Source organism: Zalophus californianus, chromosome 3 (genome assembly GCF_009762305.2).
Source record: "Zalophus californianus isolate mZalCal1 chromosome 3, mZalCal1.pri.v2, whole genome shotgun sequence".
NCBI classification, from domain to species: domain Eukaryota; kingdom Metazoa; phylum Chordata; class Mammalia; order Carnivora; family Otariidae; genus Zalophus; species Zalophus californianus.
Window position 1 is genome coordinate 60,723,540 of NC_045597.1, and position 25,982 is coordinate 60,749,521.

Sequence of the window (25,982 nt, forward strand, 5' to 3'; positions counted from 1 at the left end):
GAATATGTCTGTGAAGTCCATTTGGTCCAGTGTGTCATTTAAAGTCTTTATTTCCTTGTTGATCTTTTGCTTAGATGATCTGTCCATTTCAGTCAGGGGGGTGTTAAAGTCCCCCACTATTATTGTATTGTTGTCAATGTTTTTCTTTGCTTTTGTTATTAAGTGCCTTATATAATTGGCTGCTCCCATGTTCGGGGCATAGATATTTACAATTGTTAGATCTTCTTGTTGGATAGACCCTTTAAGTAGGATATAGTGTCCTTCCTCATCTCTTATTACAGTCTTTGTTTTAAAATCTAGTTTGTCTGATATAAGGATTGCCACCCCAGCTTTCTTTTGGTGTCCATTAGCATGGTAAATGGTTTTCCACCCCCTCACTTTCAATCTGGGGGTGTCTTTGGGTGTAAAATGAGTCTCTTGCAGACAGCATATTGATGGGTCTTGTTTTTTAATCCAATCTGATAGCCTGTGTCTTTTGATTGGGGCATTTAGCCCATTTACATTCAGGGTAACTATTGAAAGGTATGAATTTAGTGCCATTGTATTACCTGTAAGGTGACTGTTAACTGTCTGTTGTCTGTGTTCGTTTCTGCTCTTTGCTGCTTTTAGGTTCTCTCTTTGCTTAGAGGACCCCTCTCAATATTTCTTGGAGGGCTGGTTTCGTGTTTGCAAATTCCTTTAGTTTTTGTTTGTTCTGGAAGCTTTTTATCTCTCCTTCTATTTTCAATGAGAGCCTAGCTGGATATAGTATTCTTGGCTGCATATTTTTCTCGTTTAGTGCTCTGAAGATATCTTGCCAGTCCTTTCTGGCCTGCCAGGTCTCTGTGGATAGGTCTGTTGCCAATCTAATGTTTCTACCATTGTAGGTTACATATCTCTTCTCCCGAGCTGCTTTCAGGATTTTCTCTTTGTCTCTGAGACTCGTAAGTTTTACTATTAGATGTCGGGGTGTTGACCTATTTTTACTGATTTTGAGAGGGGTTCTCTGTGCCTCCTGGATTTTAATGCCTGTTTCCTTCCTCACATTAGGGAAGTTCTCTGCTATTATTTGCTCCAATATACCTTCTGCCCCTCTCTCTCTCTCTTCTTCTTCTGGGATCCCAATTATTCTAATGTTGTTTCGTCTTATCGTATCACTTATCCCTCGAATTCTGCCCTCGTGATCCTGTAGTTGTTTCTCTCTCTTTTTCTCAGCCTCTTTATTTTCCATCATTTGGTCTTCTATATCGCTGATTCTCTCTTCTGCCTCATTTATCCTAGCATTTAGTGCCCCCATTTTTGATTGCACCTCATCAATAGCCTTTTTGATTTCGATTTGGTTAGATTTTAGTTCTTTTATTTCTCCAGAAAGGGTTTCTCTAATAACTTCCACGCTTTTTTCAAGCCCAGCTAGTATCTTTAAAGTCATGATTCTGAACTCTAGGTCCGACATCGTACTAATGTCCGTATTGAGTAGGTCCCTGGCTGACGGTACTACCTCTTGTTCTTTTTGCTGAGGTGATTTCTTTCGTCTTGTCATTTTGTCCAGAGGAGAATAGATGAATGAGAGAACAAAAGGCTAACAGGTTTACAACGTCCCCAGCAAATATACTGTATACAAATCAGAAAAGACCTGAAACCAGGGGAAAAGAAAGGGAAAGAAAGAAAAAAGAAAGAGAAAAAGAAAAAAAAAGAAAAAAAAGATAAAAACAAAAACAAAACAATTCAAAAAAGGCAGAATATGATCAAATATGATCAGGCTAGTGCATAGATCAGTGCCACACACTAGATTTTGGGCGTATTTTGGTCTGTTAGAAAAAAGTGCCTCCTAAAATTTTAAAGGAAGAAAGACATATATGTACAAAATAAGGGTTGATACAATGAAGGGATGGAAGATGACTGTAAAGATGAAAATTATAAAAGATTTTATAAAAGGACTTGGTAAGATAAGTTGTTTGAAAAAAGAAAGAAGATTTAAGGAAAAAAAAAAAAAGGGAGAGAATGTGATCAGGCAGGAGACTAGAACAAAGCCATACCCTAGTGGTTTAGGGTATATTTTGATCTGTTAGAAGAAACTGTACCTCAAAATTTTAAAGAGAGAACAACTTATATATATATGCCAAAAACAAGGATAACTACTATGAAGGGATAAAATATGACTCTAAAAATGAAAAAAAAATAAAAAATGTTTTTTTTTAAAAAAAGGGATTTATAAGATGTTGGTTGAAAAAGGGAAAAAGAAAAATAAAAAAAAGTCAACAAAAATTAACTTTGATGAAATAATGAATCATGGTAAAAAAAAAAAAAAAAGAAGAAGCCATGAATCTATGTGCAGTATTCCCCTAGCGCTGGAGTTCTCCTATTCTCCTTGATCGATCAACTTGGTCTTGGCTTGCTGGCTGTTTGTGCTGATCTTCTGGGGGAGGGGCCTGTTGCTGTGGTTTCCAAATGTCTTTGCCGGAGGCGGAATTGCCCCGCCCTTGTCGGTCCAGGCTAAGGAAGCTGCTCCAGTTTGCTCTCAGGAGCTTTTGTTCCCTGCAAGCTCTCGGTACAGCTTTGGAGGACCAGGGCGAAAATGGCGGCCTCCCAGTCTCTGCCCGGAGGAGCCGAGAACTCGGGGCCCCACTCCTCAGTGCGCCCCCAGAGAAAAGCAGTCACTCCCGTGTCCCCGGTCTCTGGCCGCACTCCGTGCTCACCCGGCCTGTGATCAAGCGCCGCTATCTCTGGCACCCGACCCCGCTCGGAGTCTCCAAACCCAGCAGATCCCTGCAGTGCGTTCCCGCACCGCTCCTCCCCGGGAAGGAAGGGGAGTCTCCCCGGATCTGCTGCTTGTTGGGTCCCTGCTGGGGGAGCCGTGCCCCGACTGGGCCGCAGATCACAGTTTGTGGCCACCCCGAGCTGAGAGCCCGCGACTCTGCTCCGTATCTGCAGCCGGTGTCCCTGCTCTGATACCTGGGAGCTCTGGCGCACGCAGGCACCCCCGGTCTCTCTGTGACCCCGAGGGTCCTGAGACCACACTGTCCCGGGAGGATTCCACCCCCCGCTTAGCCACTGCAGCGACGTCCCTCCGCCGAGCCAACTTCTAAAAGGTCCGATTTTGTGCTCCGCGGCTCTAGCACTTGCCAGAAGCGGCCGGCGGAGGCCCCTCCCCCGCCGTCTATCCTCCCGAATATCGCCTCGGATTCACTTCTCCGCACGTCCTACCTTCCAGTAAGTGGTCGCTTCTCTGTTCAGAGAGTTGTTGCTACTCTCCTCTTTGATCTCCTGTTGAGTTCGTAGGTGTTCAGAATGGTTTGATCCCTATTCAGCTGAATTCCTGAGACCAGACGAAATCTAGGTCTCCTACTCCTCCGCCATCTTGCTCCGCCCCCCCTCATTGTGTATTCTTGCCTCCTTTGTCTTAGACTAATTGACCTTACACCCATGGGTTTATTTCTGGAGCCTCTATTCTGTTCCACTGACCTGTGTGTTTGTTTTTGTACCATATGTGGGCATTTTTAAAGGGGGGGGGGTATTAAAAGTGAATATTAACGTACAGGCCAGGATGTTGGGAAATAAAATGATGACATCTGTATGCACATACAAGATCTTTGTGAAATGTACGCATTTCGTACTACTAGAAAACATTTTTAAATGGAGAGGGGTTTTTTTTTCCCTTTTATATTTGTAAGACACTTTCTTACAGAAAATTTTTAAGAAGCACAACATACACCTGAATCTTTTGTGTTAAAAGTGGAATACTATCCACATGTACTTATCCCTCCCCCTTCAAAGAGCCCACTAAAATGAAACCAGGAGGGCAGAGAGAAGAAAACCTAAGGACAAAGAGAGGAAGAGAGAGGCCATCAGTAAAAGAATTTCCAGAAGCTTCTGGCAGTTGAAAAGCAAATGAAGTGGGGGAGATGTGAAAGAGCAGAGGGACCAGACTTCTAGAACATCATGGGTTAGGGAGGCAACGAAAAGGGGTAAAATTTGACTCTTGAGAACCCAAAATGCACCAGACTCGGCAACATCGGGTACACCAAGCGCTGGGAGTGGGAAGCAGGACTGCAAGGGGACGGACTGGTTGGCAGTCTGTAGGAGCACAGCAGGCCAGGCCACCAGGCATCCTTCCTGCAGGCAGACGATAGGAGGGCCCACCTCTGAAGGCAGGTCACAATTCTTGTCCCTCCTGTGGTTTTTCTTAGTGGTCCCTCTGCCTTGAATGTCTCATCTGGCTGATTCCTACTCATCTATCAAGACGGGATGGGTCAGCTCATTCTCCAGTTAGACCACCCCTCTCCTAGACTGTTCTCTCCTCTAGGCTCCATGGTCTTCAGTCCCTAACCTAGTCCTCCTATGACACATATCATTTTAGAAATTTCTTTTGTGAAGCGAAAGAGAAACATAGAATGGAGAAAGCCACACAATCTGGACTGAACCCCAAAGGAAGGATAAATATTATTTAATAGGGATGCAAGGTCTGTAGGTCTTTGTATCTCAGAACCCATGGAAAGGGTGCCTCTGAGTCTCTGACTCAGCAACTTCCATCAGTGTTTGGTTTAAGGCAAGAGTCTCAGTCTCACATGTGGGCATCACATTCTTTTTCATGGGGTCACCCTACAAAATGATGTAAGCTGCTCATTCCTCAGTGTCTCCAGGAAGTAGACTTTGGCCAGCAGCTCAGAGCAGCCTGAATCTGTTGCTTTCATTTATTAAAGAATTTAGAAAAGAGTCAGCTTTGGTGTCTTAGCTACCAAAGGCTTAGAAACCACCGAGACCACAACCATTAGTTATGTTAACAGGAACCCTTGATGCTGGCTTCTCGTAAATCTCGTACATCCAGAAACTCCTCAAGTATTGTCCTTTGAGGATCATATTTACAAGTTAAAAAATAAATCATCGGCATATATATTACCACTTTAGCCCCTATACTTTCTGACCATCAAAACCGGTAGACAAAGACCCTTTCAGCTGCACACTTGTTGGTTATTCCAAATATTCAAATATATTGTTTGTTTCCAAAGCCTCAAGCTTTAGGATTTGAGACTCACGTCTCCCTCCCATACCTTGTCCTTTCTATGAGGCTGAGAAGCGATTGCCTTCAGGGGCACCCTGACACAGAAGCTCCTCCACCAGCACTGAAAGGTCTGCTCTTCCAGGTACTACTTCTGGGGTCTCTGCTGGCCCATCCAATACATTACCACTCTAACACTTGCTTCTGCTAAAAAGGCTTGTAGATCCTGCTGTGTCTGGAGAATGAGACATTGGTGATATTATCTGTGGCTGACCCACACATACCTGTGTGACCAAGTCTTATCCCGAAGGACAGCTTCCTCCACTTGCCCCAACTGCCTTTGTCAGTTCCCCCCAAACCCTTCATGGAATGAAGTCGGGGCACAGATAAATGCAAATGAATAAACAGTTGCTTTCCTTCCTTCCTCACCCCTGCCTTCCTTCCATGCAAATGAAAGCAGCATCCCTTGAATGAGTCTGAGAGCCTGGCCCAGGGGGCCAGTGACGGTATACCTCTCCCTCGTCCCTGTCAGGGTGGTTCCATAACAGGGGAGCCCAATTCCAGCTGGACATTGGCATCTCCTGAGATGCTCCTAAAGAATGTCTATCTATACCTGGCTCCGTCCCAGACCGTTGGTTCAGACAATCAAACGATTCGAATACACGGCACAGGCGAACCACTGCTCTCTGGGGGCCCCCGCATGGTGAAGGGAGCCGGCACACCCACAAATCCCCACCTCAGGGTCTGATTTAGGACAGAAATCTCAAGGGCCAGTCTTATTCCCTGGCTTTGCAAGGGCAGACAAGAATGTCTCTATCAAGACAAGGACACAAGGGACGAGACCCCAGGGGACAGAACACAGGTCACTGAAGAAATAGAACAAAACCCGGGGATTTCAGTGCCCAGGCTCACTGTGTTCTTGTGTACCTCCTGTTGCTCAGCACACACAGGGCCAAGCAAAGGGACTCCATCTGCCCATGCTCTGCTTCCTGTACCAACAGGGGGTGTAGAGCATCCCCCACAGGAGTGCACCCAACATCTACCTTACCCTCCCAGTCCCCAAACTTGACCTGGACCCCCTCCTGCAAACGCATTCCCTCAGCTTGCATCTTTGTTTGCTTCCCGGGTTTAGTGTTTAGCATTCACCTCTGCTAAGCTTCCTGGTGGGTTGGCGCCAAGGTCCTTGTTTATCTCTCCATTGTTTCCTTTTGAAAATATAAGCAAACGTGAATTTATATTTGTGTTTACCCACTTTCTTAAAAAACAAAATGTAGCCTACAAGATACAGCTGTACACATTGCTTTCTTCACTCAGTGTATCCTGAGGACTACTCCCAGCAGTAGACAAAGACCCTCCTCAGCCCTGGTAACCCTGCCTGGCTCTCCATTGTGCAGACCCACTGGCAGAACAAACCACGGTCCCCTCTTGTCAGATCTTTGGCTTCTTTGTAACTTTTTGCTATGAAAGCTAGTGCTTAACGCATATGCCATTTTGCATTTTGCCAACAATACCCTAGCTTGGGATAGGCTTCTAACTGTAAGTACTCCGCTCTCTATGTATCTGCTTGATGGAGAGAACGGGAAGCATCAAACCGTCTGGCAAGTCAGTCACACAAGATTTGGTTAACAGAGTTTCTGTTGCACTTTATAAAATATACGTTTACATGTCTCCAAATGAATGTTGTCGTGGCTTTTCTGAGTTCCAAGGCTAAGCTACATGTTTGGGTCTTTTCAAGTCCTGGTTTAAACCCAGGCTGATTCTAGCTTGCTGTTTTTTGTTTGTTTGTTTGTTTGTTTGTTTGTTTGTTTTACCTTCCCACAGTTTCCGGGGGCCTTTTCTGACTCCACTGCCACATTCTCTTGTGTCACTCCCGACCTTGACTTTTTTTTCTGGCCCAGAATTTTTTAACTACTTCTTTGGGCAGCCTTCCCATTGCACCTGCTCGGGCCCCAGTTCCACAGGGCTCATGTTCCTTCACCGTCGACCCCATAGCAGCCCTGGGGAGAAGGCACATGGGCTGAAAGCATCCGTATTGCACTGCCGACTCCATTCCAAGGTGCCTTTCACATGTAACCTTCAGTGGCCTTGGTTATCATTTTCCAAGCCTCACTGCCCCATCCCCCTCACACCAGGCCTGGGTCTCCAGTTACCTTTCCCTTTGCGTTTTCCCCACTGTAATTCTTTGGCAATGCTGTGGCAACTAACACTCACAGATAACACTCACTTATGATATATGCTCACCCCCAGTCCCTGCCTATATGAGACAGGTTGTGGGATATACACAACTCCCAACATTCTGATTGAAATTCTGCCTGTGTCTCTGCCAAGGAACCTCAACACACCAGTGATGCTGAGGACTACAGCTTGAGACAATGGGCTGTGTCAGGGCAAACAGACTACCATTCTACCTATGAATGCTGAGTACCTATTTCAATGTCTGGCATGGAGTGGTAATTATTCATTGACGAATGAATATATCCTATATACATGCCATTACCTAATGTTTATTTTCTCCAGTCAGCTTGCGTGTTGCTAATGTATCCTTTTGGATTTAACTTGGCAAATGTTAAGAACTCTGTACTGCTATTTTTATGGAGTACTGATAACACTCTGTTGAGCAAATAATACCTGGAAATATGAATGTCCATATATTGTGATAAAATTTCCGGGATCGGATGTGGAACTAGTTGGGATTCGAGAGACCATTTTCCCTTGGATCACTCAGCTGTGTGAAATTAAATGCAAAACAGCTCAAATTTATCCACAAGCAATTTAATATCACACACACACACACACACATACACACACACACAAAAGGGCTTTTGAGGACAAACCCTAAAAGCTCTAACACATCTTCTTTGCCTTCTGCCATCCTTGGAATGGATATTTAAGACCAAGTCCAAAGTGATATTTACCTTATCCCTTTTAAATTACAACACCTAAGAAAGTGTGTACCCATAATTGAGTGGGAGTTTGTGAAGAAAAAATGGGACTTTATGAAACAAGAACTGAAGCTCTGAGAAACAAGCAATTTGAAAAAAGATATAGTCATTAGAATTTAATTACATACATACATATACCCACATAAAAAATTTCAACAAAATTTAAATGAAATGGTACACTTGCCTGAACTGAAGAAAAAAATCAGTGAAGTAGATAAGAGAGCTGAGAAAATCAGTCCAAAGAGATAAAAAGAAGGAAGAAGTTTGTCACAAACTCTAGTATAACTCGACTTTGGCATTACCTATCATAACTAAACATTACAATCATTTTAGAAGCGTAGCCACATGTCTTCTCTCTTTGATCATAGATATTATAGATTCACAGGTTGATAGACTTGGTCTTTGTCCTCTCTGCTTTTTAACCTTAAGGCCACTATTTCTTTTGCCCACACCTGGTAGTTCCTCACCTTATACGTCATCTAAATGCTCATTCCACTTTAACAAAACACCGAGTGGAAAAAATTTGCTCACATTTATCAAACAGTTAGAAGCCTGATTAAATTCAATTGAATTCATATCCTTGAAGCATAGGATAAAACCTACACATGCAGTAAGTGAAACATCACAATCCAGAGAGAGAAGGGATGAATTTGTCAATAAATGGTGGGAAACTTTGCTACTTGGGGAAAATTCAAGTTGGATTCTCACTTCCCACTTCCTGTCAAAATACATTGCTGACAGATAAAAGAGTTGGGTTTTTAAAAATGGAACTATCAAAAAAGGAGGGAAAATGGCAAATACACAGCTGACCTTGAGACATAGAAGGCTTTCTAAGCAGGAAAACAATGGAAGAAATACCAAAGACAAAAATGGATATCTTTGACTACATAAAAATCAATTTATACACCAGAAAATGTCAAATAAAATTAAAACACACGTAATAACTTGGAGAAAATATCCTAGCACATGTGGCAGACAGTATGCTCATATTCTTAATATGAGTCCATGGAAATAAGAAATCTTTAATAGAGCCAGAAGAAAAATGCAGAAGACATGAATGGGCAATCAATTAAACAAGAAGTACACATTGGTTTGATAAGTTAAAGGGGTCATTCTTTGCTCAAGCAATAATCAGAGAAAAGTACATAAAATAATGCAATTTATTACATCAGTGAGCTTTCCAAATTAATGCAATACTAGGTGCTAATAAAATGCAATTTGAAGTGCTTTCTAACTCACTGTTGATGAAAGTGTAAATTATAAAATGTTTCTGGAAAGCAATATGTAGAAGAATCTTTAGAAATGAATGATCTTTAAACTTTGTCCCATTAGTCACACTTATAGGAATCACTAAAACATGCCTTATAGAGTAGTATGTATTTATTTGTAATTCTTCACAATTACTTAAAGAATGTGAGTTGCTACATTTTTGCCATTAAAACTTTAGTTTTCAAAGACTAGTTAATGAGGTGGGAAAAAAATCCATAAAATATAATATTAACTGAAAAGAGATTATAAAAAAGTACATGGTATAAACCAAATTTAGTAAATTCATACATACACATACATTAGGGTTGTCAAAATTAGCAAATAAAAGTGAGGACAGCAGTTAAGTTTCAATTTCACATAAACAATGAATAACTTTTTAGTATAAATATATACCAAATATTGCATGGACATAATTATACTAAAAAAAAAAACCCATCACTTATCTTAAATTCAAATTTAAATGCATCCTTTGTTTTAGCTAACAACCCTAATATACATATATGCAAATATTCAGGAAATAAATGATTGAAAGAGAATATATCTAAATATTTTATAGTGATTATCTCTAAATGGTAGGAGTCTAAGTTATTTTTATTTTATTTCTTATACTTCTCTGTGTTTTATAAATTTTATCTAATATAATTTTATCATCCAAAACTTTTTTTAAGTTTACCCAAAATGTCCTTTTGATGGTGAACTCTGATCCATTACACATTGGATATTTTAATTATTAGGATATGATTCTATATGAATATACTCAAAGTATATTCTACTCCACCAAAAATAAAGGATAATTTTCCACTCAGTGAAAACAACAGATCTACTACTCTTCTAGATCTTCCACCAAACTTTGTAAGTTTTCTTCTTAAACCTTCTCAACGGCACCTGGGTGGCTCAGTCAGTTAAGCGTCTGCCTTTGGCTCAGGTCCTGATCCCAGGGTCTTGGGGTGGAGTCCCCAGATCGGGCTCCCTGCTGAGTGGGGAGCCTGCTTCTCCCTCTCCCTCTGCTCCTCCCTCCCCACCCCCCACTTGTGCTCCCTCTCTCCCTCTATCTTGTAAAAATAAATAAATAAAATCTTTTTTAAAAAATGAACTTTGGGACTTCATCAAGATAAAAAGCTTCTGCACAGCAAAGGAAACAGTCAACAAAACAAAGAGGCAACCCACAGAATGGGAGAAGATTTTTGCAAATGACACTACAGACAAAGGGCTGATATCCAAGATCTATAAAATACTTCTCAAACTCAACACCCAAAAAACAAATAATCAAGTCAAAAAATGGGCAGAAGACATGAACAGACACTTCTCCAAAGACATACAAATGGTTAACAGACACATGAAAAAATTTTCAACATCACTAACCATCAAGGAAATACAAATCAAAACCACATTGAGATACCACCTTACACCAGTTAGAATGGCAAAAATGGACAGGGAAAGAAACAACAAATGTTGGAGAGGTTGTGGAGAAAGCGGAACCCTCTTACACTGTTGGTGGGAATGCAAGTTGGTACAGCCACTTTGGAAAACAGCGTGGAGGTTCCTCAAAAAATGAAAAATAGAGCTACCCTATGACCCAGCAATTGCACTCCTGGATATTTATCCCAGACACAGATGTAGTGAAAAGAAGGGCCATATGCACCCAATGTTCATAGCAGCAATGTCCACAATAGCCAAACTGTGGAAAGAGCCAAGATGCCCTTCAACAGACGAATGGATCAAGAAGATGTGGTCCATATATACAATGGAATATTACTCAGCCATCAGAAAGGATGAATACCCAACTTTTGCATCAACGTGGATGGGACTGGAGGAGATTACACTGAGTGAAATAAGTCAAGCGAGAAAGTCAATTATCATATGGTTTCACTTATTTGTGGCACATAAGGAATAGCATGGAGGACATTAGGAGAAGGAAGGGAAAAATGAAGGGGGGGAAATCGGAGGGAGAAACGAACCATGAGAGACTATGGACTCCGAGAAACAATCTGAGGGTTTTAGAGGGGAGGGGGGTGGGGGTGATGGGTATTAAAGAGGGCACGTATTGCATGGAGCATTGGGTGTTATACACAGACAATGAACCATGGAACACTACATCAAAAACTGATGATGTAATGTATGGTGACTAACATAACATTAAAAAAAAAGAAAAACCTTCTTAAATTACAGTTGGAGTTTCTCAGGTTATTGGTTTATTGAAAGTCTGCTATGTGCCTGGAGCCATGCAAGAGGTTGGAGATAGAAAGATAAATAAGACACAGTGCCCCCACTCAAAGAGCTCGTGGCCAGTAGCAGAACTAACAAATGAAAAGACAATTACAGTGCTGGGTGCTAAGTGCTGAGATGGGGGTCAGACACAAGGAGGGGAAGAAATCCACTGTCTTAGATTGTGGATGTGAGAAGTGGCTTCCTAGGGAAATGTTTTCTCTGCTGTTAAAAGACAAGAAGTTAGCCAGGTGAATGGGGTGTGGTAGAGAGGAAAAGCGGGGGACGAAGTATTATTTCTAGGCTGAGCAAACAGCATGTGCCTGGAAGATAGATTGGGGAATGTAATTACCCATCTTGTGGTCTGACTGAGAGGGGCTGCAGGAATTATATGCTTTGTTATCAATCATCATTATACAGTTTGTCATCTTGTGGAGAGCTGTGCCAAGCAAAACAGAATGTTCTTTGCAGCTCATATTGAATCAGTACTGCCTTTCAACCCTGCAAACCAGATATAGGCCAAGCGATAGAGACTCTCCCAGTAACTGATGCTCCAGAAAACCTGCATTTTAATATCACTGTGTTTGCACAAAGTCTCCCCAGCAGATCTGAAAAATAATTCCCAGAGATGTAAAAAGAGATCTAGAATCTGCCTTCTATCCCATATGAAATTATATATGCATATTATACATGAATGATTTCGAATCTTTTTAGATGAATTGGATTCAGATCCTCCTGCCATAGAGGAGAAAGAATCTTCTACTTGCTATTGACATGGTCTTATCTGATGAACCAGGATTGGATGGCCTTAATAGAAAATTGATTCTGAAAACAAACTATTGCCAGAATAAAACTACTTTAAATAAAAATCAATCACTTTTGGCAAACATTCTCCAGAATCCCATTGGTTCTTTTTTTTTAATTTTTTTATTGTTATGTTAATCACCATACATCATTAGTTTTTTGATGTAGTGTTCCATGATTCATTGTTTGTGCATAACACCCAGTGCTCCATGCAGAATGTGCCCTCTATAATACCCATCACCAGACTAACCCATCCCCCCACCCTCCTCCCCTCTAGAACCCTCAGTTTGTTTTTCAGAGTCCATCGTCTCTCACGGTTCATCTCCCCCTCTGACTTACTCCCCTTTATTCTTCCCCCCCCTGCTATCTTCTTCTTTTTCTTTTTCTTAACATATGTTGCATTATTTGTTTCAGAAGTACAGATCTCTGATTCATCAGTCTTGTACAATTCACAGCGCTCACCATAGCACATACCCTACCCAGTGTCTATCACCCAGCCACCCCATCCCTCCCACCCCCCACCACTCCAGCAACACTCAGTTTGTTTCCTGAGATTAAGAATTCCTCATATCAGTGAGATCATATGATACATGTCTTTCTCTGATTGACTTATTTCACTCAGCATAACACCCTCCAGTTCCATCCACGTTGTGGCAAAAGGCAAGATCTCATTCCTTTTGATGGCTGCATAATATCCCATTGTGTATATATACCACCTCTTCTTTATCCATTCATCTGTCGATGGACATCTAGGCTCTTTCCACAGTTTGGCTATTGTGGACATTGCTGCTATAAACATTGGGGTGCACATACCCCTTCGGATCCCTACATTTGTATCTTTGGGGTAAATACCCAGTAGTGCAATTGCTGGATTGTATGGTAGCTCTATTTTCAACTGTTTGAGGAACATCCATACTGTTTTCCAGAGTGGTTGCACCAGCTTGCATTCCCACCAACAGTGTAGGAGGGTTCCCCTTTCTCCACATCCCCGCCAACATCTGTCGTTTCCTGACTTGTTAATTTTAGCCATTCTGACGGGTGTGAGGTGGTATCTCATTGAGGTTTTGATTTGGATTTCCCTGATGCCGAGCGATGCTGAGCACTTTTTCATGTGTCTGTTGGCCATTTGGATGTCTTCTTTGGAAAAACGTCTGTTCATGTCTTCTGCCCATTTCTTGATTGGATTATTTGTTCTTTGGGTGTTGAGTTTGATAAGTTCTTTATAGATTTTGGATACTAGCCCTTTATCTGATACGTTATTGGCAAATATTTTCTCCCATTCTGTCGGTTGTCTTTTGGTTTTGTGGACTGTTTCTTTTGCTGTGCAGAAGCTTTTTATCTTGATGAAATCCCAATAGTTCATTTTTGCCCTTGCTTCCTTGCCTTTGGCGATGTTTCTAGGAAGAAGTTGCTGCGGCTGAGGTCAAAGAGGTTGCTGCCTGTGTTCTCCTTTAGGATTTTGATGGACTCCTTTCTCACGTCTAGGTCTTTCAACCATTTGGAGTCTATTTTTGTGTGTGGTGTAAGGAAATGGTCCAGTTTCATTCTTCTGCATGTGGCTGTCCAATTTTCCCAACACCATTTGTGGAAGAGACTGTCTTTTTTCCATTGGACATTCTTTCCTGCTTTGTCGAAGATTAGTTGACCATAGAGTTGAGAGTCCATTTCTGGACTCTCTATTCTGTTCCATTGATCTATGTGTCTGTTTTTGTGCCAGTACCATGCTGTCTTGATGATGACAGCTTTGTAATAGAGCTTGAAGTCCGGAATTGTGACGCCACCAGCTTTGCTTTTCTTTTTCAACATTCCTCTGGCTATTCGGGGTCTCTTCTGGTTCCATACAAATTTTAGGATTATTTGTTCCATTTCTTTGAAAAAGGTGGATGGTATTTTGATGGGGATTGAATTGAATGTGTAGATGGCTCTAGGTAGCATTGACATCTTCACAATGTTTGTTCTTCCAATCCATGAGCATGGAACGTTTTTCCATTTCTTCGTGTCTTCTTCAATTTCTTTCATGAGTATTTTATAGTTTTCTGAGTACAGATCCTTTGCCCCTTTGGTTAGATTTATTCCTAGGTATCTTACGGTTTTGGATGCAGTTGTAAATGGGATCGATTCCTTGATTTGTCTCTCTTCTGTCTTGTTGTTGGTGTATAGGAATGCCACTGATTTCTGTGCGTTGATTTTATATCCTGCTACTTCACTGAACTCCTGTATTACTTCTAGCAGTTTTGGGGTGGAGTGTTTTGGGTTTTCTACATACAGTATCATATCATCTGCAAAGAGTGAGGGTTTGACTTCTTCTTTGCCGATTTGGATGCCTTTGATTTCTTTTTGTTGTCTGATTGCTGTGGCTAGGACTTCTAAGACTATGTTGAATAGCAGTGGTGATAGTGAACATCCCTGCCGCGTTCCTGACCTTAGGGGAATGGCTCTCAGCTTTTCCCCATTGAGAATGATAGTTGCTGTAGGTTTTACATAGATGGCTTTTATGATATTGAGGTATGTACCCTCTATCCCTATACTCTGAAGAGTTTTGATCAAGAAAGGATGCTGTACTTTGTCAAATGCTTTTTCTGCATCTATTGAGAGGATCATATGATTCTTGTTCTTTCTTTTGTTAATGTATTGTATCACGTTGATTGATTTGCGGATGTTGAACCAGCCTTGCAGCCCAGGGATAAATCCCACTTGGTCATGGTGAATAATCCTTTTAATGTACTGTTGGATCTTATTGGCTAGTATTTTGGTGAGAATTTTTGCATCCGTGTTCATCAAGGATATTGGTCTGTAATTCTTTTTGATGGGGTCTTTGTCTGGTTTGGGGATCAAGGTAATGCTGGCCTCATAAAATGAGTTTGGAAGTTTTCCTTCCATTTCTATTTTTTGGAACAGTTTCAGGAGAATAGGTATTAATTCTTCTTTAAATGTCTAATAGAATGCCCCTGGGAAGCCATCTGGCCCTGGGCTCTTGTTTGTTGGGAGATTTTTGATGACTGCTTCAGTTTCCTCAGTGGTTATAGGTCTGTTCAGGTTTTCTATTTCTTCCTGGTTCAATTTTGGTAGTTGGTACATCTCTAGGAATGCACCCATTTCTTCCAGGTTATCTAATTTGCTGGCATAGAGTTGCTCATAGTATGTTCTTATAATTGTTTGTATTTCTTTAGTGTTGGTTGTGATCTCTCCTCTTTCATTCATGATTTCGTTGATTTGGGTCATTTCTCTTTTCTTTTTGATAAGTCTGGCCAGGGGTTTATCAATCTTGTGAATTCTTCCAAAGAACCAGCTCCTAGTTTCGTTGATCTGTTCTACTGTTCTTTTGGTTTCTAGTTCATTGATTTCTGCTCTGATCGTTATGATTTCTCTTCTCCTGCTGGGTTTAGGCTTTCTTTGCTGTTCTTTCTCCAGCTCCTTTAGGTGTAGGGTTAGGTTGTGTATTTGAGACCTTTCTTGTTTCTTGAGAAAGGCTTATATTGCTATATACTTTCTTCTCAGGACTGCCTTTGCTGTATCCCAAAGATTTTGAACAGTTGTGTTTTCATTTTCATTGGTTTCCATGAATTTTTTTAATTCTTCTTTAACTTCCTGGTGGACCCATTCATTCTTTAGTAGGATGCTCTTTAGCCTCCATGTATTTGAGTTCTTTCCGACTTTCCTCTTGTGATTGAGTTCTCGTTTCAAAGCATTGTGGTCTGAAAATATGCAGGGAATGATCCCAACCTTTTGGTACCGGTTGAGACCTGATTTGTGACCTAGGATGTGATCTAATCTGGAGAATGTTCCATGGGCACTAGAGAAGAATGTGTATTCTGTTGCTTTGGGATGGAATGAATGTGTCTGTGAAGTCCATTTGGTCCAGTGTGTCATTTAAAGTCTTTATTTCTTTGTTGATCTTTTGCTTAGATGATCTGTCCATTTCAGTCAGGGGGGTGTTAAAGTCCCCCACTATTATTGTATTGTTGTCAATGTGTTTCTTTGCTTGGTTATTAAGTGCCTTATAAAATTGGCTGCTCCCATGTTAGGGGCATAGATATTTACAATTGTTAGATCTTCTTGTTGCATAGACCCTTTAAGTAGGATATAGTGTCTTTCTTCATCTCTTATTACAGTCTTTGTTCTAAAATCTAATTTGTCTGATATAAGGATTGCCACCCCAGCTTTCTTTTGGTGTCCATTAGCATGGTAAATGGTCTTCCACCCCCTCCCTTTCAAACTGGGGGTGTCCTTGGGTCTAAAATGAGTCTCTTGCAGACAGCATATGGATGGGTCTTGTTTTTGAATCCAATCTGATAGCCTGTGTCTTTTGATTGGGGCATTTAGCCCATTTACATTCAGGGTAACTATTGAAAGGTATGAATTTAGTGCCATTGTATTACCTGTAGGTGACTGTTACTGTATATTGTCTGTGTTCCTTTCTGATCTATGCTGCTTTTAGGCTCTCTCTTTGCTTAGAGGACCCCTTTCAAGATTTCTTGGAGGGCTGGTTTCATGTTTGCAAATTCCTTTAGTTTTTGTTTGTCCTGGAAGCTTTTTATCTCTCCTTCTATTTTCAATGAGAGCCTAGTTGGATATAGTATTCTTGGCTGCATATTTTTCTCGTTTAGTGCTCTGAAGATCTCATGCCAGTCCTTTCTGGCCTGCCACGTCTCTGTGGATAGGTCTGTTGCCAATCTACTATTTCTACCATTGTAGGTTACATATCTCTTCTCCCGAGCTGCTTTCAGGATTTTCTCTTTGTCTCTCAGACTCGTAAGTTTTACTATTAGATGCCGGGGTGTTGACCTATTTTTATTGATTTTGAGAGGGGTTCTCTGTGCCTCCTGGATTTTGATGCCTGTTTCCTTCCTCACATTGGGGAAGTTCTCTGCTATTATTTGCTCCAATATACCTTCTGCCCCTCTCTCTCTTTCTTCTTTTTCTGGGATCCCAATTATTCTAATGTTGTTTCGTCTTATCGTACCGCTTATCTCTCGAATTCTGCCCTCGTGATCCTGTAGTTGTTTCTCTCTCTTTTTCTCAGCTGCTTTATTTTCCATCATTTGGTCTTCTATATCGCTGATTCTCTCTTCTGCCTCATTTATCCTAGCAGTTAGTGCCCCCGTTTTTTATTGCACCTCATTAATAGCTTTTTTGATTTCGACTTGGTTAGATTTTAGTTCTTTTATTTCTCCAGAAAGGGTTTCCCTAATAACTTCCACGCTTTTAAAGCCCAGCTAGTATCTTAAAAAGTCACGATTCTGAACTCTAGGTCCGACATTGTACTACTGTCAGTATTGAGTAGGTCCCTGGCTGACGGTACTACCTCTTGTTCTTTTTGCTGAGGTGATTTTTTTCGTCTTGTCATTTTGTCCAGAGGAGAATAGATGAGTAAGAGAACAAAATGCTAACAGGTTAAAAACGTCCCCAGCAAATATACTCTATAGAAATCAGAAAAGACCTGAAACCAGGGGAAAAGAAAGGGAAAGAAAGAAAAAAGAAAAAGAAAAGAAAAACACAAAAAGAAAAAGATAAAAACAAAAACAGAACAATACAAAAAAAAAAAAACCAGAATATGATCAAATATGATCAGGCTAGCGCATAGATCAGTGCCACACACTGGACTTTGGGTGTATTTTGGTCTGTTAGAAAAAAGTGCTTCCTAAAATTTTAAAGGAAGAAAGACACATATGTACAAAATAAGGGTTGATACAACGGAGGGATGGAAGATGACTGTAAAGATAAAAATTATAAAAGATTTTATAAAGGGAATTGATAAGATAAGAAGTTGTTTGAAAAAAGAAAGAAGATTTAAAAAAAAAAAAGAAAAAAAAGGGAGAGAACTGTGATCAGGCAGGAGACTAGAACCAAGCCATACACTAGTGATTTAGGGTATATTTTGATCTGTTAGAAGAAACTGTATCTTAAAATTTTAAAGAGAGAACAACTTATATATATATGCCAAAAATAAGGGTAACTACTATGAAGGGATAAAATATGACTCTAAAACTGAAAAATAAAAAATGTTTTTTTAAAAAAGGGATTGATACGATGTTGGTTGAAAAAGGGAAAAATAAAAAAAAAAACAGTTAAAAAATTAACTTTGAAAAACTAATGAATCATAGTAAAAAAAGGCCATGAATTCTATGTGCAGTATTCCCCTAGCGCTTGAGTTCTCCTGTTCTCCTTGATCAGTAAACTTGGTCTTGGCTGGCTGTTCGTGCTGATCTTCTGGGGGAGGGGGCCTGTTGCCGTGGTTCCCAAATGTCTTTGCTGGAGGCGGAATTGCCCCGCCCCTGAGAGTCCAGGCTAAGCAAGCTGCTCGGGTTTGTTCTCAGGAGCTTTTGTTCCCTGCAAGCTCTCGGTATAGCTTTGGAGGACCAGGGTGAAAATGGTGGCCTCCCAATCTCCACTCGGAGGAGCTGAGAACTCGGGGCCCCACTCCTCAGTGCGCCCCCAGAGAAAAGCTGTCACTCCCATCTCCCCGGTCTCCAGCTGCACTCCATGCTCACCCGGCCTGTGACCGAGCGTTTCTATCTCTGGCACCCGACCCCGTGTGGAGTCTCCAAACCCAGCAGATCCCTGCGGTGCGCTCCCGCGCCTTTCCTCCTGGGGGAGGAAGGGGAGTCTCCCCAGCTCTGCCGCTTGTTGGGTCCCTGCTGGAGGAGCAGTGGCCCGACTGGGCCGCGGATCACAGTTTATGGCAACCCCAAGCTGAGAGCCCGCGCCTCGGCTCCGTCTCTGCAGCTGGCCTCCCTGCTCTGATACCTGGGAGCTCTGCCACACTCAGGCACCCCCGGTCTTTCTGTGACCCCGAGGGTCCTGAAACCACACTGTCCCGCGAGGGTTCCACCCCCCACTTAGCCACTGGAGCGACGTCCCTCACAGCGGAGCCGACTTCTAAAAGTTCCGATTTTGTGCTCCGCGGCTCTAGCACTTGCCAGAAGCGGCCGACGGAGGCCCCCTCCCCTGCTGTCTATCCTCCCAAATATCGCCTTGGATTCACTTCTCCGCACATCCTACCTTCCAGAAAGTGGTCGCTTTTCTGTTCAGAGAGTTGTTGCTACTCTCTTCTTCGATCTCTTGTTGAGTTCGTAGGTGTTCAGAATGGTTTGATCCCTATTCAGCTGAATTCCTGAGACCAGACGAAATCCAGGTCTCCTACTCCTCCGCCATCTTGCTCCGCCCCCCACCCCCGTCTCCCATTGGTTCTTTTTAGACCATTGTAGCAGGTGAATTTCTTTAGCTGGCGTGGAGTAGGGCAGGGTGCAAGGATGAGGTGCATTTTGCAGCTAGTTCATCCAAGCAGACATATCAGGAATCCAAACTGCTCAGAATTAGATGACCCATAAGAGAATAAATAATGTTTTCTTCTGGCTGCGATGGGTGACCAGGATCCCTAGCTTCAGAAAATGTCCAGTTCAAACCATCTGAGCAATGTTCCATTGGGGCACTGCAACCAACCTATGCTAACGAGCACTCTGGTCAGTGAGCCTTATCGCAAACTCTTCCTCTTCACCAACCATCAAAACCCAAGCTGTTCAGCTGTACAGAAGGATGGAAGTTCTTACACGTGCAATCCATTAACATGGATGAGCCTGGGAAACATGCTGAGTGAAAGAAACCAGTCACAGAAGGACAAATTCTATATGATTCATCTACCTGAGGTTCCTAGAATAGGCAAATTCATAGAGACGGAAAGCATAATAGAGGTTACCAGGAGTGGGGGTAGCAGGAAAATGAGGAGTTACTGTTTCCTGGATAGAGACTTTCTGTTTGGGTTGATGAGATAGTTCTAGAAAGGAGAGTAGTGGGCTACACACCATTGTGAATGTGCTTCATGCCAGTGAATTGTACATTTAAAAATGGTTAAAGTGGTAAATTTTTTTAAAGTGTATCTTATTTAAAAAGACTTTTGTATTTTAAGAAATAATCAGACCTTTTATAAAAAAACATTCTCCTGATTCCTAAATGAAGTATTCTAGAGCCTCCCTGACCTCTTAATGGATTCATTTTCTAGTGTACTAATACATTTCATAAAGTGTTCTAAAAATATATTAACTAAGGCTTAATAGTCTTTTGGATGCAGTACTATGGGCTTATATAAACGATGGCTTGGAAAAATTCATGGAAGACTAGTGGGAAGAACTCTGGTTATTGTCTGACAATTAACAATTTGAAAGGTGTCCAGTGTTACACTTTTCTCTAAAAGAAATTTATATAAAATCATCCAAAGAGAAATATTTAATTTCTTAAGAATTCATTAACTGTGATACACTTCATTACCCATAAGCTGGGGACACTTAAAAAGCACTCATTGAACATGCTAAGAAGTGCCATGTTGAAAATGATAAATATTATGTTTATTTTACCACCAAAAAAAAAAAAAAGCTGAAATGGGTGATGAAATGTTCTAGAATTAGATAGTGGTGATAGGTTGCACAACTCTGAAGATACTAACCACTCAGTAATACACTTCAAAGGATGAATTTCATGGTATGTAAATTAAAGCTATTATTTAAAAATAAAAATCCAAGCTGAGGAAGCAGTCTTTATGAGGAGTAGAAAGAAAGAAGTCAAATATCCCAGAGCCCCTCCCAGCAGCTGGAAGAAATTACCTAAAGAACTAGGTGGGGGGGGCGGGGAACACAGGCTGAGGTCAGTCATATCCCAGACAAGACCCCAAAACAGATTGCAGAGGGAGCAATTTGCTTTCCAAGATGCTGAGATGAGGGGGTCAAATAGCAAGAAACACAACAGGATAGCTTTTTACTTTTCACAGACATTTTTCTCTCATAGGGTGCACCATATCTTCGGAGGCTTTTGACAAAGATCGTCGGGAGGGTGTGTGGTCCACCCATGCCTCTGGCATCTGAATTCTCTGCTGGGTCTGGAAGGGATGGACAGAAGTTACGTGCCCAGGTGCCATTGCCTGGACCCTCAAGAAGATGCAGTGCAGGCTTGTCACAGCAGGGGCTCTGAGAAGTCACCACCAGAAACGTGTGTGCTTGTTTATTGCCTTGCTTTCCCACAAGCAGGGACTTTGACTGGATTACCAGTACTAAGAACAGCTCCTGACACACACCCTGTTCCTGACAACAATATGTGTTGAGGAAGGGGAGGCAGAGAGGGAGGAATGGAGGGAGGGAGGATGGACAGACACATCTATTGATGAGTTGTTACTTAAATATTGTTGAGGACATTACTAGCCACATCACACATGGTTTCTGCATCAGGTCCCATGTGAGAAATTCTGGAACTTAAAGCTGGGAAAAAATCTCACTTCCACTGACCAAAGGGTATGGTTCTTCCTCTTAGACAGAATTTTAATATAGATCCAGCTCTCTTTTTATGGTAGCTTCTAAGAGGTACAGAGCTGAACCTGACACTCATCTGTAGCTGCTGAATTAGCTCTATGATCTGCATAGGCTTGATTTTCTGTTGATGTTTTATTCTCCCCCGATTGTCCAATATCTGCTGCTACTTTATTCTGCTGGTAGGTGGCTCATCTCAGATACTTTGTAGAATGAGTGAGGAAGAATGAAAACGTATTTCTGTTGAAATGGTTTGAAGATACAATCTGCCCCATTGTGAAGTTCGCATTGTAGCTGAGCCCACACTGTTTACCCAGCTTTCCTCCTAGTGTAAAAGTAGACAATACACACTCAGGGCTTCAGCGCTAGAGGGACCAAGAGTAAAAGTAGAGTCAGAGGTAGCCGTGTGCAGGGAAGGTGTTGAGATGGAGGGAAATTTGACTCATGGATTGTGGAGAGGAGAGAACTTGATGTGCGCCTTCAGGGCATGCTTTGGGTCCAGGTTTCTCCTGCACAAGGGAGCCCAGCCATGCACCCCCCATGAGAGAGCTTCACCCTCACACCGACTCCATGTGAGGCAGGAAGCGGGTACCTCCCTGATGACTCTCCCTGGCCCGGGGGTGCACGATAAAGCAGCCTGCTCCCCTCATCCTGCGGGGCGCACTCCCCCATCTGACAGATATGATACGTTTTCTGATTGAAAGGCATTGTGGCTCCATTGACAAGAGTCTGAGCTCTGGCACAGCGTGGACCTGGTTTAAATCCTGGCTCTCTCTTCATCGGGTGCACAGCCTTACATAAATCACTTCCTGTCTCGGAGACCCAGTTTTCTCCTCTGTAGAGTGGGGCTAGGACTCAGCATGTTTCTAGGATGATCGGAAGTCAGGACTAACCGGCGGTGGTGCCTGACTGTACCTGGGCCGTGGCAGGGGAGCAGGGGTGGGGTGTGTGGAGGAGACTGGTGATACGCCTCTTCGCTGGCAGGAACGCCCGAGGTGCCGAGGGCAGGGGGTTGGTGGCTTTGCCCCTATTGGTTCAGAAACTCTATGTTCCCGTACAGGACCCATTTCAAATATGGCCTCCTCCTGCCACTTGAATTTTGCAGTGTGTTGGAAATTCTAACACTAGAGCACCTAAACAATGAGTCCCAAACTATTGCTCATACCCGATGCTGACACAAAAGTCCTCAGAGGTGGGTTTTTGTTTTGATTTCAAAATGTTGCAAACCGTGTGTTTCATTCATTTTTGGAATGGCCTCCTATTTGGAGGGAGGAACGGATTGTCACAGAGCCTGGCCAGGACCTTCTCGGTGCAGGGGCCAGGAGGGGTTTCCTGCATCCACCCCAGGCTCGCCTTCCTTCTGGCCTGTCCTTACTCCCTCCTCCCACCGATCCACATGGGTACCTGTCCCGGCTCTCTTTTCTCCAGGGCGCTGGGGCACCAGACCATTTGGCACCCTGGTGTATCATGCCTTAGCCACTGTTAACATTTCATCAGGCCCTACTGGAATGCCCTACTAGAGTGTGAGAAAGTGTCAGTCTGGACCCTGGAGTGGCTTGTGAAATAAATTTAGTGTGTCATGACCAACATGCAAAACAACAACAGAAGAACAGTAGCGAGTGTTTTGAAAAAATATCAGAGTACCAGACAGAGAATAGGAGTAAGTGTATCTCATGAAATTTTTGTTTTGGTCGTATTGAATAAACTAGGTCAGTATCTAAAATATCTTTCTTTTTTTTTAATTTAAATTCAATTAGCTACAGTACATCATTAGTTTCAGATGTAGTGTTCAATAATTCATCAGTTGCATATAACATCTATTTCTCACGGAGAGTTTTAAACAGAACAGCCTGAAAGCCATTATCTTTCCAGAAAAGAGAGAGAGACAGGGGAGCGTAGGTTCTGTGGCCAGGCGAGGGGCTGGTATTCGTGGGCGGGGGAGAGAAGGCCTGCACAGGGCTATGGTGCCCAGAGAACATTGCTCAATCCCTACATAGAGACCAGCTCTTCCGTGATCTGTGCACAGAAGACCAGACTTTAAAGTTTATAAAGCTTTCGTAAGTGACCAAGAAGTAGTCATGGTTGTGCTCTGGGGATAGAAGAATGACAAAGATGCGGTTTCGGTGTGATCACGTGTACCAGAGTCCCTGCTGTGCACCAGAGGAGACACACAGGCAACATGCCATGGGAGGAGGGATAAATGCTACAATAGGGGTGTGTTTAGACTAATGGGAGAGAGGAGAAAAGGCTAATTCTATGGAGGGCTGTGCTCATTTCCTAGGGCTGCCATAACAAAGTCCCACCCCCTGGGCAGCTTGGAGCAACAGAAGCTTACTGTCTGAGTCTGGAGGCCAGAATTCTGAGGCCAAGATCTTGTCAGGGACATGTTCTCTTTGAAAGCATTAGGGGAGGATGTGTTCCAGGTCCCACCCAGTTTCTGGGGAGTCCTCAGCTTGTGGCAGCCAACTCCAGACCTCGCCTAGTGTTCCGTGTGTGTGTGTGTGTGTGCGTGTGTGTGTGTGTGTGTGTGTGTGTCTGTCCCAGTTTCCCCTTCGTATAGGGGCCCACCCTAATGCTAGCAATCAACCTAACTAATTTCATCTGTAATCAGCCTAGTTCCAAATAAGGTCACCTTTGGAGGTACTGGGGGTTAGGATTTAAACATATGATTTTGGGGAGACACAATTCAGCACACAACAAGGGGTCAGTGGAACGAATGGTGTTTGCCAAAACCTGAAGATCAGCAGGTGTTTTCTACCAATGCGGGAAAGGGATGACATTCCAGAAGAAAGGCACTCTCTGGTCCCCTGCCCCTCCCACGGACGGAGCAGGCCGCCACAGGCCACCTGGCCAGCCACAGAGATGGCACCCGCTGTGTCTCAGGCACATCCAGCATCCAACTCTTTCTTTTGGAGCCACGAAGGAGAGAGCTTGTCTGCCGGTGGCTAAGAAGCCTCCCGCACCTTCCATTTCAGAGTTAGTAAGCACTGGAAGACCTACTATGTGCCAAGTCCTATCACAGGCAGGATCTTGCTTTTCCCTCACAGGGTGTATTCTTATTTCTATTTCTATGCTACAGAAATCGAGGCCCAGAGAAGCCAACTCAAGCTGACAAAAGGGACACAACTGGTAAAGACACAACTAAAATTCAGTCTTGGCCTGACTGACTTCAAAGCCATTTTAAAACTTTTTTCCCAATTACATCATGGTGAGAGGCATCTCCGAGGAAATGCACACGTTGTGTCATTCCACAGGGCCAGAGTTGGGTGTTCTGTGCCTAAGCCCTCCCTATAATCTTCAGACAGCCGAACTAGGGAGCCCAGGGAGGAAGGAAGCTAGGCTTTATAAGAGAGAACTGCATTTTTTTTTTTCAGGAAAATGCAGTGCCTAAAGGGAAGCTAACCAGAGCAGAGAACCCCAGGATATTCAAGCGAGGAGGGAGTCCAGAACCTACTGCAGCCCCTTCTGTCATGGTAGGTGACCCGGAAGGAAGGGTGCTGGCTCACCAACCTACAGCTGTATGGTCACAGGGTCAGTTCTGGAACCCAAGAGTCGGTACTGGGACACTGACATACTTTTGGAGCTAAAGTGGTTATTTAAACCAATCCCACCTGGGATAAAATGCAGACAGTTGAAACCAGTCGGGGGAGGCCAAGCCCTAGAGATCTGATAGCCGGCCAGTTCAACGGTAATGGGGCCTCCACAGCCCATGGCACACTCTGCGGAAACAGGAGTGGGAGAGACAGGGCCACGGTCCGGGCATCAGGGAAACGATTAAAACAGCCTCAAACCTCAGGCATTTAAAAGAAAAAAAACTTTTTTTTGAGGAGTGAAGGAAGGAGTGCCCGAAGGAATTGGAGGTCCTGTCAGAACAGGTTTCTGAGCCTCAGCTTGCTCTTCCGTGCTTCGGGAATCTCTCCCAGCTCCCCCTGCGGCATTAATCGAATGCTCAGGGAAAGATAATGTGTACAAACACCGGGATAAGTAGAAAAAACGAGATAACTGCCCGTGACTTCTTGCACTAATTTCCTGCTTGGGCTGCCTGGGCTTGAAGCCTCCAGTGCCCAGCAAAGCTGTCAGGCAATCTCCTTGAAGTCACAGGCTCTCCCGAGGCTGCGCCCAATCTACAGATGGAGCACATCCTCCAGTTGTTCGGCTCCCGTGGAGCTAAGCACCTAGATATTGGAAAGCATCTAGTTCCCAGGAAGATTGCACTTCCCCCTGGGATTTTTAGAAGCCACACAAGCGTTATCTCATCCATCAAGCCGGTGGTAAGTGACAAATACACTGTGAACGCAGTGCGGCCTACCACCAAAGCCCCTGCCCTCCGCCCAGGCTGCTCTGTGCACACCACCCACCGCTCCTCCCCAGGGCCTCCTCCAGGAAGATCGGCAACAGGGGACTGCCACTCTGCCCCAGGCCGAGGAGAGGGTGGTGAGAGTCTCGAAGGAGGACGGAGCTGTGGCTCCGAAAGTGCAGACAAGTTAAGTGCGC

General features: G+C 43.1%; 1 protein-coding gene across 1 annotated transcript in view; it reads right to left on the reverse strand.

The window, feature by feature from the left end:
* Positions 1–25,982, reverse strand: part of C3H13orf42 (chromosome 3 C13orf42 homolog) — a 37,339-nt gene that overhangs the window by 10,846 nt on the left and 511 nt on the right. The window lies entirely within an intron of this gene.